Source organism: Brienomyrus brachyistius, chromosome 2, assembly GCF_023856365.1.
Source record: "Brienomyrus brachyistius isolate T26 chromosome 2, BBRACH_0.4, whole genome shotgun sequence".
Classification (NCBI taxonomy): Eukaryota; Metazoa; Chordata; class Actinopteri; order Osteoglossiformes; family Mormyridae; genus Brienomyrus; species Brienomyrus brachyistius.
In genome coordinates this window covers 40,965,078-40,976,782 of record NC_064534.1, presented here as the reverse complement: position 1 = coordinate 40,976,782, position 11,705 = coordinate 40,965,078, and the positions used below count along the sequence as shown (strand labels likewise).

General features: G+C 43.9%; 6 non-coding genes and 1 pseudogene across 6 annotated transcripts; all 7 read right to left on the bottom strand.

The window, feature by feature from the left end:
* Positions 1–4,353: 4,353 nt before the first annotated feature.
* On the bottom strand, positions 4,354–4,472 carry LOC125733812 (5S ribosomal RNA). Its single transcript, XR_007393148.1, has one exon. It is a non-coding gene; the product is annotated as a 5S ribosomal RNA (ribosomal RNA).
* Positions 4,473–5,551: 1,079 nt separating this feature from the next.
* On the bottom strand, positions 5,552–5,670 carry LOC125731004 (5S ribosomal RNA). Its single transcript, XR_007391295.1, has one exon. It is a non-coding gene; the product is annotated as a 5S ribosomal RNA (ribosomal RNA).
* A 1,080-nt stretch (positions 5,671–6,750) lies between these two features.
* LOC125731330 (5S ribosomal RNA) lies at positions 6,751–6,869 on the bottom strand (annotated as a pseudogene).
* Positions 6,870–7,950: 1,081 nt separating this feature from the next.
* On the bottom strand, positions 7,951–8,069 carry LOC125736735 (5S ribosomal RNA). Its single transcript, XR_007396007.1, has one exon. It is a non-coding gene; the product is annotated as a 5S ribosomal RNA (ribosomal RNA).
* Positions 8,070–9,156: 1,087 nt separating this feature from the next.
* Positions 9,157–9,275, bottom strand: LOC125733815 (5S ribosomal RNA). Its single transcript, XR_007393151.1, has one exon. It is a non-coding gene; the product is annotated as a 5S ribosomal RNA (ribosomal RNA).
* A 1,078-nt stretch (positions 9,276–10,353) lies between these two features.
* On the bottom strand, positions 10,354–10,472 carry LOC125732693 (5S ribosomal RNA). Its single transcript, XR_007392065.1, has one exon. It is a non-coding gene; the product is annotated as a 5S ribosomal RNA (ribosomal RNA).
* Positions 10,473–11,557: 1,085 nt separating this feature from the next.
* LOC125733995 (5S ribosomal RNA) lies at positions 11,558–11,676 on the bottom strand. Its single transcript, XR_007393324.1, has one exon. It is a non-coding gene; the product is annotated as a 5S ribosomal RNA (ribosomal RNA).
* Between the last annotated feature and the right edge of the window lie 29 nt (positions 11,677–11,705).

Here is an 11,705-nt window from a genome sequence, read left to right as displayed (position 1 = left end):
AATGAAACTGAATGTGGCACCTTCAAGGTGAGTGGGTGACACAACACTAATTCTGCTGATAATTTTACTGCTTCTGCAGCAGCTGCACATGCTTGCAAACATTGTGGAAAACCAGCTGCTACTGCATCTAATCGTTTAGAATAGAATGCTAGTGGTCTTTCCTTTGTCCCGAACGGCTGTGTTAATACCGCTTTCATATAACCTTGATTAGCATCAACACATAAGGTAAATGGTTGTTGATAATCTGGTAAGGCAAGTATCACATTTGTTTGTAGCATCATTTTTAAGTTTGTGAATGCCAATTCTCCTTCTTTTGTCCACTGAATTTTATCTTTTAAGGCCATGTCTTTCCCATAAATTAAGGTTTGCAGAGGTTGAACGAGTGCGGCATAATCAGGTAGCCATTCTCTGCAATAATTACAAAGTCCTAAGAAGGACATCATTTGCTGTTTAGTCTTTGGCTTTGGTGCCTCTTGTATTGCCTGTTTTCTAGTTTCTAACAACGATCGACCTTGTTGGGAGAGTTTATGTCCAAGATATATAACTTCCTCCCTGCAATATTGTAATTTTTGTTTTGATGCTTTATGTCCTGTATCATATAAATGCTGTAACACCAACAGTGTGGCTTCCTTACAATGCTGTTTTGTATCTGAAGCAATTAATATATCATCTACATACAGTAGCACTTGACTATGGGATGGTATTTTACAGGTACTCATAGAGTATCTAAGGGCCATGGTATATACATGTGGACTTTCTGAAAACCCTTGAGGGAGTCTAGTATATGTGTATTTTTTTCCCTTATAGGTGAAACCAAATAAATGTTGAGAATCAGGGTGCAATGGTACTGAGAAAAATGCATTACTGAGATCAACTACTGAGAAGTAACTTTTATCAGGGGTTAATGAGTTGAGCAATAAGTGTGGGTTGGGCACGTCTGGTGCTCCGGTTCCTTGCACAACATAGGCTTCCTCATTTATGATTGCTTTCATGCCAGAGTTTGTGGCAACTACACTAATGCCCATCTGTACCATAAGGTCATGGCCTAACAGATTGACAGGGCAAGAAGGGCTTATTAACACTTGTGCTTGACATTCAATCCCAGTTTCCTTATCTTTTACTGCAACTGGGTTTGTTAGCTGATGACTGTCTGTTTGGCCTCCTGCTGTTTTTATATTTATGACAGATGAGGAGTATGTGACTTCAGGAGGACTGGAGGTTTGGACAGTCCTACAGGCTCCAGTATCACACAGGCATTCGTATACTTTGCCATTTATGATTAATTTCCGACTTGGCAAAGTTCCCCACTGCCTTTCTGCTAATAGCTGACATACTGCTTGCAAATCTATTTCCTCATTGAGGAGGTCTTGTAAGGTAACCTCCGTTTCTTCCCTTAAAATGACCTCTGTTTCACCTCGGATAGTGTCGGCAACAGGGGTCTCCGAGGAGGGTCATTGGTCATTTTCGGTGGAGTTTGGATTAAATGGTCGCTTCCCTGACCTGCAGTCCCTGCTTAAGTGTCCAGGTTTCCCGCATGTCCAACACTCTGTTTCCTGAGAAAACCCTCCTGTTTGTTTATTTCTAAATCTTCCTCGGCCTCTAAATCTTCCTCTTCCTCTACCTCTGAATCCCCCGCGTCCCCGAGGGTTCGTTTGCACTAGCGCTACCACGTCAGAGGCGCTGAATATTGTATCTGTCTTTTGCTGTTTCTGCGCTTTCTGTGCGTGTTGGGCATATTCTAAGGCTTGTTGGACTGAGCCAGTATTCTGATGTACCCAATGTTTGTCGAGATATTTTCGCAATTCAGACTTTAGGCCTGCGAAAAAAAAAGCTCGTTTTAATTGTTGCTGATACACTCCTCCGTCTTCCTCGTCGTGAGGAATTCCTGAATTTCCCCTGAACACCACTCGCATCCTATCCATAAAATCCTCAGGTTCCTCTCCATCTTTTTGTTTGCACTGCGCTATTCGCCCATAATCTGCACGTCTCACGAAGACTGTGTCTATCCTCTCTCGCAGGTGTTGTAATGCTTGTATGAGTTCCTGCGAGTTATGTGCTAAGGGCTGATTATTGGCACCATGTCCAGTGAAGTCGCCTGCCACACGTCCCCATTTATGGGTAAACAACTGTCTTAGGCATCGGTACATTTCCCTGCCGTTCAAATGAAAACTACTTTGTAATTCTAGGATGGCAGTCCAAAACTCGGGTACCCCTTCTTCAACCGGGGGTATTCCTTTTAAAGCCGCTGTTCTATCCTCAGCGGTCCAGGGTCTATATACTAACATAGTTTCGGGTCCTGCATTATTTGGCCCTCGATTTGGGTTTGCCACTTCTACGAGGGGACACTGCCATTCTACCTCCTCTTGTTCCGTGTTATTTTTTGGATGCCGTTGTACTTTAGCTGTGGCCAAATCTTTTACAGGATATAGAGAGGGATCAGACCCTCGAGTTAACATGCGAGATGGTTCCACCCCCCCCCTTGCTTCTTGTCTATCTGTGGCTGGAACCAGCGCCGGTGCAGGCACCGGAATTTGTGGGGGCGGTGGAGGAGCTGGAGGGGCAGAAGGTCTTGCTGCCGTTTCTTCGTCTAGTGTGATTAAAGCCACCTGCAGTTTTTTCTCCTTATTTCCCTTTTTCTGTTGTCTCTTATTATCTCTTAGTTTACTCTGTTCTAACCATGCATCAGAGAAAACGTATTCCTTTTTTCTATCTTGGCCTTTTTTCTTATTGGTAGTCTGTAACATCTCCAGTTTTAAGTTTCCCTGTAACTTTAATATGTCTGGAGTATGGAGTTTTCCTTCAAACCCATGTTTTTTCCTCCATCTCTGACTACTTATTTGTCCTGATCCTGGTTTATATCCTTCCATAAACTTCTCATCTCCCTCTAGTTTGATTTGTTTACTCTGATTTTTCCCATTGTTACCTTTTATTGAATACACTACAAAACATAAAAAATCCTAAAAGCAAGTCCCTGGCATGAGACCTCAGGAGGACACCAACACGGCCTTCTACTGCTCCCTATTAGAGCAGCGGTGTTAGTTTTCAGGGATGAAACCCGTCCTTTATCCTTCAGTCACCAGTATGTTGTTGCTTTTAGGGTGGATCGTGTAGGTTAGTCTAAAACCTATAAAAACACATCCACATAGAACACTGTATATATTTCCAACAACGCCTACTTTCTCTCCCGGTTAATTTCGGCTAACCTCAACCACATGCATGTCTTGGCCACCTACTTATTTAGGTGCCGTATGTCTCACTTGGCCACCTATTCACTTAGGTGCCGTGTTTCTCACCTATGTAGTGTGCTCTCTGTTCCATCACCGAGGTCCTTCAGACATCACCAGACGTCGAGCGCAGTTCTAACCACCGGCCTGATGACGAATTCACATCACAGGTCTTTCTTGCACCCGACTTCGAGTGGCTGTCGACAGACTTCGGTGTCGCTTCTCTCGGCGTACTGGAGACGTCTTCGGGGTTCCTCGGATCCGGCTCGAAGGACCAAATTCTATGTTGGGGAAAGCGCCCGGCGTTTCCACCCCAACTCCACATTTACGAGACACACACTTTATAGTTTTTACTTGCAAGGGTACCCACACTCTCTGCAATGCAAACTACAGCAGAATGTGTTACAAAGGGTGGTTCCCCTTGACTCCTTTATTTATAGTCAGTGGGAGGCGCAAGAGTCATGCAGAATAGGGAGGTGAGAGAAAGTTCTGGTTTTGCTAAGGTGGGAATGCTATTATTAATATAATCTAAAGTATGAGGCTAGGGGAAAACAAAATAATGTATATACATATTTACATTCATTGCTGATCATACAGGAGTGATAACAAAATGATTAATAACAGTTTCTTCAACCTAACAAACCTAAACATTATGCTGGCATTGAAGTGTGTGAATTACCCCGGCCAACCTGCTCTTTTAAATACAGCTTTTAGCAAGTTTTGAAAGGAGGAGAAGAGCAGATAATATGCCAATAATATCGAATATTCTGTGGCGAAGTGGTTTTTGCATAGAAAACAAAGCGGTGAGTTGAAGAGGAATTATATCAGTACTTTGTTTAAAACTGTGTGTAAAAAGCTGTCTCTTTATCATTAACAATAAGTTGTAAAACGTGAATGGGGAGTGACAGTCTTCAAGTTTGTGAGAAGATCGCGCCCTGGTGGAATAAAGGCACGAACAGCTTACAGCACCTAGAATTACCAGGAAGTATTTAGAGTAAAACGGTGTGTAAAAGCTGCCTTTATGAATGAGAGAAAAAAGAAATATATAAAATAGTAAAATGGAAGGGGAGTGATAGATTTAAATTAATCGTGAAGTGGAGCGCCCCCTGTATAAAGTAAAAGTGAGAAAAGCTTACAGCACCTGGTATTCCCAGGAGGTCTCCCATCCAAGTACTAACCACACCCTACCCTGCTTAGCTTCCGAGATCAGACGAGATCGGGCGCGTTCAGGGTGGTATGGCCGTAAGCGAGAGACGCTACCAAAAATAGCCCTTTTGCATTACACGCGTCTATACATTCCAGTTAGTCCCATTGGATCCTACTCCTGTTTTTTTTTTTTTTTTTATCTGACTCACACTGCAGCCCCACCATCCAATCGGCAGTGCCGGAACCACACCAAACATTCACCAAACTACTCAGCCGGCAGCCTACCACAATTATTCCATTCTTTCCGCATCCGCACACTTCCTTCTCTTTAACTCCTTTTCACTACCGCACAGGTTAATCGCCGCACGTCCCCCGCCGGCAAACATTACTCCTTTGCCTACCGCATGCACGCTTCCCTTAATGACCTTCTGTTATCAACTCCGCTAACAGCCACAAAATCTCCGCCGCACGAAGCCCACTGGTAGCTGCTGAATCACATGCTTCCCCAAAACGTCGCGCTGTCAGAAAACTGGGAGCTACACACACCAACAAGTCCATACTGCAGGCTGCAGCCAGAACAATTTTCTACATTCAAACATTGACGGCCTCTTCTCTCTAAAAATTCACCAGACCGCTTCTACCACCAGCAAAGAAGTTTCCATCCCTAATTCCTCTGTGATTCCCACTAACCTAAACATTAAGCTGGCATTGAAGGGTGTGAATTACCCCAGCCAACCTGCTCTTTTAAATACAGCTTTTAGAGAGTTTTGAAAGGAGGAGAAGAGCAGACCTTGCTATGCCAATAATATCGAGTCTTCTGTGGTCAAGTGGTTTTTGCATAGAAAACAAACCGGTGAGTTGAAGAGGAATTATATCAGTACTTTGTTTAAAACTGTGTGTAAAAAGCTGTCTCTTTATTATTAACAATAAGTTGTAAAACGTGAATGGGGAGTGACAGTCTTCAAGTTTGTGAGAAGATCGCGCCCTGGTGGAATAAAGGCACGAACAGCTTACAGCATCTCGAATTACCTGGCAGTGTTTAGAGTAAAACGGTGTGTAAAAGCTGCCTTTATGAATGAAAGAAAAAATATGTATATATAATATAGTAAAACGGAAGGGGAGTGATAGATTTAAATTAATCGTGAAGTGGAGTGCCCCCTGTATACAGTAAAAGTGAGAAAAGCTTACAGCACCTGGTATTCCCTGGAGGTCTCCCATCCAAGTACTAACTAGACCCTATCCTGCTTGGCTTCTGAGATCGGACGAGATCGGGTGTGTTCAGGAAGGTATGGCCGTGAGCGAGAAAAACTACCAAAAACAGCCCTTTTGCATTACACGCCTCTATACATGCCAGTTAGTCCCATTGGATCCTACTCCTGTTTTTTTTTTTTTTTTTTATCTGACTCACACTGCAGCCCCACCATCCAATCGGCAGTGCCGGAACCACACCAAACATTCACCAAACTACTCAGCCGGCAGCCTACCACAATTATTCCATTCTTTCCGCATCCGCACACTTCCTTCTCTTTAACTCCTTTTCACTACCGCACAGGTTAATCGCCGCACGTCCCCCGCCGGCAAACATTACTCCTTTGCCTACCGCATGCAGGCTTCTCTTAATGACCTTCTGTTATCAACTCCGCTAACAGCCACAAAATCTCCGCCGCGCGAAGCCCACTGGTAGCTGCTGAATCACATGCTTCCCCAAAACATCGCGCTGTCAGAACACTGCGAGCTACACACACCAACAAGTCCATACTGCAGGCTGCAGCCAGAACAATTTTCTACATTCAAACATTGACGGCCTCTTCTCTCTAAAAATTCACCAGACCGCTTCTACCACCAGCAAAGAAGTTTCCATCCCTAATTCCTCTGTGATTCCCACTAACCTAAACATTAAGCTGGCATTGAAGGGTGTGAATTACCCCGGCCAACCTGCTCTTTTAAATACAGCTTTTAGAGAGTTTTGAAAGGAGGAGAAGAGCAGAACTTGCTATGCCAATAATATCGAGTCTTCTGTGGTCAAGTGGTTTTTGCATAGAAAACAAACCGGTGAGTTGAAGAGGAATTATATCAGTACTTTGTTTAAAACTGTGTGTAAAAAGCTGTCTCTTTATTATTAACAATAAGTTGTAAAACGTGAATGGGGAGTGACAGTCTTCAAGTTTGTGAGAAGGTTGCGCCCTGGTGGAATAAAGGCACGAACAGCTTACAGCATCTAGAATTACCAGGCAGTATTTAGAGTAAAACGGTGTGTAAAAGCTGCCTTTATGAATGAAAGAAAAAATATGTATATATAAAATAGTAAAACGGAAGGGGAGTGATAGATTTAAATTAATCGTGAAGTGGAGTGCCCCCTGTATAAAGTAAAAGTGAGAAAAGCTTACAGCACCTGGTATTCCCAGGAGGTCTCCCATCCAAGTACTAACTAGACCCTATCCTGCTTGGCTTCTGAGATCGGACGAGATCGGGCGTGTTCAGGGTGGTATGGCCGTGAGCGAGAAAAACTACCAAAAACAGCCCTTTTGCATTACACGCCTCTATACATGCCAGTTAGTCCCATTGGATCCTACTCCTGTTTTTTTTTTTTTTTATCTGACTCACACTGCAGCACCACCATCCAATCGGCAGCGCCGCACCCACACCAAACATTCACCAAACTACTCAGCTGGCAGCCTACCACAATTATTCCATTCTTTCCGCATCCGCACACTTCCTTCTCTTTAAGTCCTTTTCACTACCGCACAGGTTAATCGCCGCACGTCCCCCGCCGGCAAACATTACTCCTTTGCCTACTGCATGTAGGCTTCTCTTAACGACCCTCTGTTATCAACTCCGCTAACAGCCACAAAATCTCCGCCGCACGAAGCCCACTGGTAGCTGCTGAATCACATGCTTCCCCAAAACGTCACGCTGTCAGAACACTGGGAGCTACACACACCAACAAGTCCATACTGCAGGCTGCAGCCAGAACAATTTTCTACATTCAAACATCGACGGCCTCTTCTCTCTAAAAATTCACCAGACCGCTTCTACCACCAGCAAAGAAGTTTCCATCCCTAATTCCTCTGTGATTCCCACTAACCTAAACATTAAGCTGGCATTGAAGGGTGTGAATTACCCTGGCCAATCTGTGCTTTTAAATACAGCTTTTAGCAAGTTTTGAAAGGAGGAGAAGCGAAGACCTTGCTATGCCAATAATAACGAGTCTTCTGTGGTGAAGTCGTTTTTGCATAGAAAACAAAGCGGTGAGTTGAAGAGGAATTATATTAGTACTTTGTTTAAAACTGTGTGTAAAAAGCTGTCTCTTTATTATTAACAATAAGTTGTAAAACGTGAATGGGGAGTGACAGTCTTCAAGTTTGTGAGAAGATCGCGCCCTGGTGGAATAAAGGCACGAACAGCTTACAGCACCTAGAATTACCAGGAAGTATTTAGAGTAAAACGGTTTCTAAAAGCTGCCTTTATGAATGAGAGAAAAAAAATATATATATATATAAAATAGTAAAATGGAAGGGGAGTGATAGATTTAAATTAATCGTGAAGTGGAGCGCCCCCTGTATAAAGTAAAAATGAGAAAAGCTTACAGCACCTGGTATTCCCAGGTGGTCTCCCATCCAAGTACTAACCAGACCCTAGCCTGTTTAGTTTCCGAGATCAGACGAGATCGGGCGCGTTCAGGGTGGTATGGCCATAAGCGAGAGACGCTACCAAAAATAGCCCTTTTGCATTACACGCGTCTATACATTCCAGTTAGTCCCATTGGATCCTACTCCTGTTTTTTTTTTTTTTTTTTTATCTGACTCACACTGCAGCCCCACCATCCAATCGGCAGTGCCGGAACCACACCAAACATTCACCAAACTACTCAACCGGCAGCCTACCACAATTATTCCATTCTTTCCGCATCCGCACACTTCCTTCTCTTTAACTCCTTTTCACTACCGCACAGGTTAATCGCCGCACGTCCCCCGCCGGCAAACATTACTCCTTTGCCTACCGCATGCAGGCTTCTCTTAAGGACCTTCTGTTATCAACTCCGCTAACAGCCACAAAATCTCCGCCGCACGAAGCCCACTGGTAGCTGCTGAATCACATGCTTCCCCAAAACGTCGCGCTGTCAGAACACTGGGAGCTACACACACCAACAAGTCCATACTGCAGGCTGCAGCCAGAACAATTTTCTACATTCAAACATCGACGGCCTCTTCTCTCTAAAAATTCACCAGACCGCTTCTACCACCAGCAAAGAAGTTTCCATCCCTAATTCCTCTGTGATTCCCACTAACCTAAACATTAAGCTGGCATTGAAGGGTGTGAATTACCCCGGCCAACCTGCTCTTTTAAATACAGCTTTTAGCAAGTTTTGAAAGGAGGAGAAGCGAAGACCTTGCTATGCCAATAATAACGAGTCTTCTGTGGCGAAGTCGTTTTTGCATAGAAAACAAAGCGGTGAGTTGAAGAGGAATTATATTAGTACTTTGTTTAAAACTGTGTGTAAAAAGCTGTCTCTTTATTATTAACAATAAGTTGTAAAACGTGAATGGGGAGTGACAGTCTTCAAGTTTGTGAGAAGATTGCGCCCTGGTGGAATAAAGGCACGAACAGCTTACAGCACCTAGAATTACCAGGCAGTATTTAGAGTAAAACGGTGTGTAAAAGCTGCCTTTTTGAATGAGAGAAAAAAGAAATATATATATATATAAAATAGTAAAATGGAAGGGGAGTGATAGATTTAAATTAATCGTGAAGTGGAGCGCCCCCTGTATAAAGTAAAAGTGAGAAAAGCTTACTGCACCTGGTATTCCCAGGTGGTCTCCCATCCAAGTACTAACCAGACCCTACCCTGCTTAGCTTCCGAGATCAGACGAGATCGGGCGTGTTCAGGGTGGTATGGCCGTAAGCGAGAGACGGCACCAAAAACATCCCTTTTGCATTACACGCCTCTATACATGCCAGTTGGTCCCATTGGATCCTACTAATGTTCTTTTTTTTTTTTTTTATCTGACTCACACTGCAGCCCCACCATCCAATCGGCAGCGCCGGACCCACACCAAACATTCACCAAACTACTCAGCCGGCAGCCTACCACAATTATTCCATTCTTTCCGCATCCGCACACTTCCTTCTTTTTAACTCCTTTTCACTACCGCACAGGTTAATCGCCGCACGTCCCCCGCCGGCAAACATTACTCCTTTGCCTACTGCATGCAGGCTTCTCTTAACGACCCTCTGTTATCAACTCCGCTAACAGCCACAAAATCTCCGCCGCACGAAGCCCACTGGTAGCTGCTGAATCACATGCTTCCCCAAAATGTCGCGCTGTCAGAACACTGGGAGCTACACACACCAACAAGTCCATACTGCAGGCTGCAGCCAGAACAATTTTCTACATTCAAACATCGACGGCCTCTTCTCTCTAAAAATTCACCAGACCGCTTCTACCACCAGCAAAGAAGTTTCCATCCCTAATTCCTCTGTGATTCCCACTAACCTAAACATTAAGCTGGCATTGAAGGGTGTGAATTACCCCGGCCAATCTGTTCTTTTAAATACAGCTTTTAGCAAGTTTTGAAAGGAGAAGAGCAGAACTTGCTATGCCAATAATATCGAGTCTTCTGTGGCGAAGTGGTTTTTGCATAGAAAACAAAGCGGTCAGTTGAAGAGGAATAATATCAGTACTTTGTTTAAAACTGTGTGTAAAAAGCTGTCTCTTTATCATTAACAATAAGTTGTAAAACGTGAATGGGGAGTGACCGTCTTCAAGTTTGTGAGAAGATCGCGCCCTGGTGGAATAAAGGCACGAACAGCTTACAGCACCTAGAATTACCAGGAAGTATTTAGAGTAAAACGGTGTGTAAAAGCTGCCTTTATGAATGAGAGAAAAAAAAATATATATATAAAATAGTAAAATGGAAGGGGAGTGATAGATTTAAATTAATCGTGAAGTGGAGCGCCCCCTGTATAAAGTAAAAGTGAGAAAAGCTTACAGCACCTGGTATTCCCAGGAGGTCTCCCATCCAAGTACTAACCAGACCCTACCCTGCTTGGCTTCCGAGATCGGATGAGATCGGGCGTGTTCAGGGTGGTATGGCCATAAGCGAGAGACGCGACCAAAAACAGCCCTTTTGCATTACACGCGTCTATACATGCCAGTTAGTCCCATTGGATCCTACTCCTGTTTTTTTTTTTTTTTTTATCTGACTCACACTGCAGCACCACCATCCAATCGGCAGCGCCGGACCCACACCAAACATTCACCAAACTACTCAGCCGGCAGCCTACCACAATTATTCCATTCTTTCCGCATCCGCACACTTCCTTATTTTTAACTCCTTTTCACTACCGCACAGGTTAATCGCCGCACGTCCCCCGCCGGCAAACATTACTCCTTTGCCTACTGCATGCAGGCTTCTCTTAACGACCCTCTGTTATCAACTCCGCTAACAGCCACAAAATCTCCACCGCACGAAGCCCACTGGTAGCTGCTGAATCACATGCTTCCCCAAAACGTCGCGCTGTCAGAACACTGGGAGCTACACACACCAACAAGTCCATACTGCAGGCTGCAGCCAGAACAATTTTCTACATTCAAACATCGACGGCCTCTTCTCTCTAAAAATTCACCAGACCGCTTCTACCACCAGCAAAGAAGTTTCCATCCCTAATTCCTCTGTGATTCCCACTAACCTAAACATTAAGCTGGCATTGAAGGGTGTGAATTACCCCGGCCAATCTGTTCTTTTAAATACAGCTTTTAGCAAGTTTTGAAAGGAGAAGAGCAGAACTTGCTATGCCAATAATATCGAGTCTTCTGTGGCGAAGTGGTTTTTGCATAGAAAACAAAGCGGTCAGTTGAAGAGGAATAATATCAGTACTTTGTTTAAAACTGTGTGTAAAAAGCTGTCTCTTTATCATTAACAATAAGTTGTAAAACGTGAATGGGGAGTGACAGTCTTCAAGTTTGTGAGAAGATCGCGCCCTGGTGGAATAAAGGCACGAACAGCTTACAGCACCTAGAATTACCAGGAAGTATTTAGAGTAAAACGGTTTCTAAAAGCTGCCTTTATGAAAGAGAGAAAAAAAAAAATATATATATATATATAAAATAGTAAAATGGAAGGGGAGTGATAGATTTAAATTAATCGTGAAGTGGAGCGCCCCCTGTATAAAGTAAAAGTGAGAAAAGCTTACAGCACCTGGTATTCCCAGGTGGTCTCCCATCCAAGTACTAACCAGACCCTAACCTGCTTAGCTTCCGAGATCAGACGAGATCGGGCGTGTTCAGGGTGGTATGGCCGTAAGCGAGAGATGCCACCAAAAACATCCCTTTTG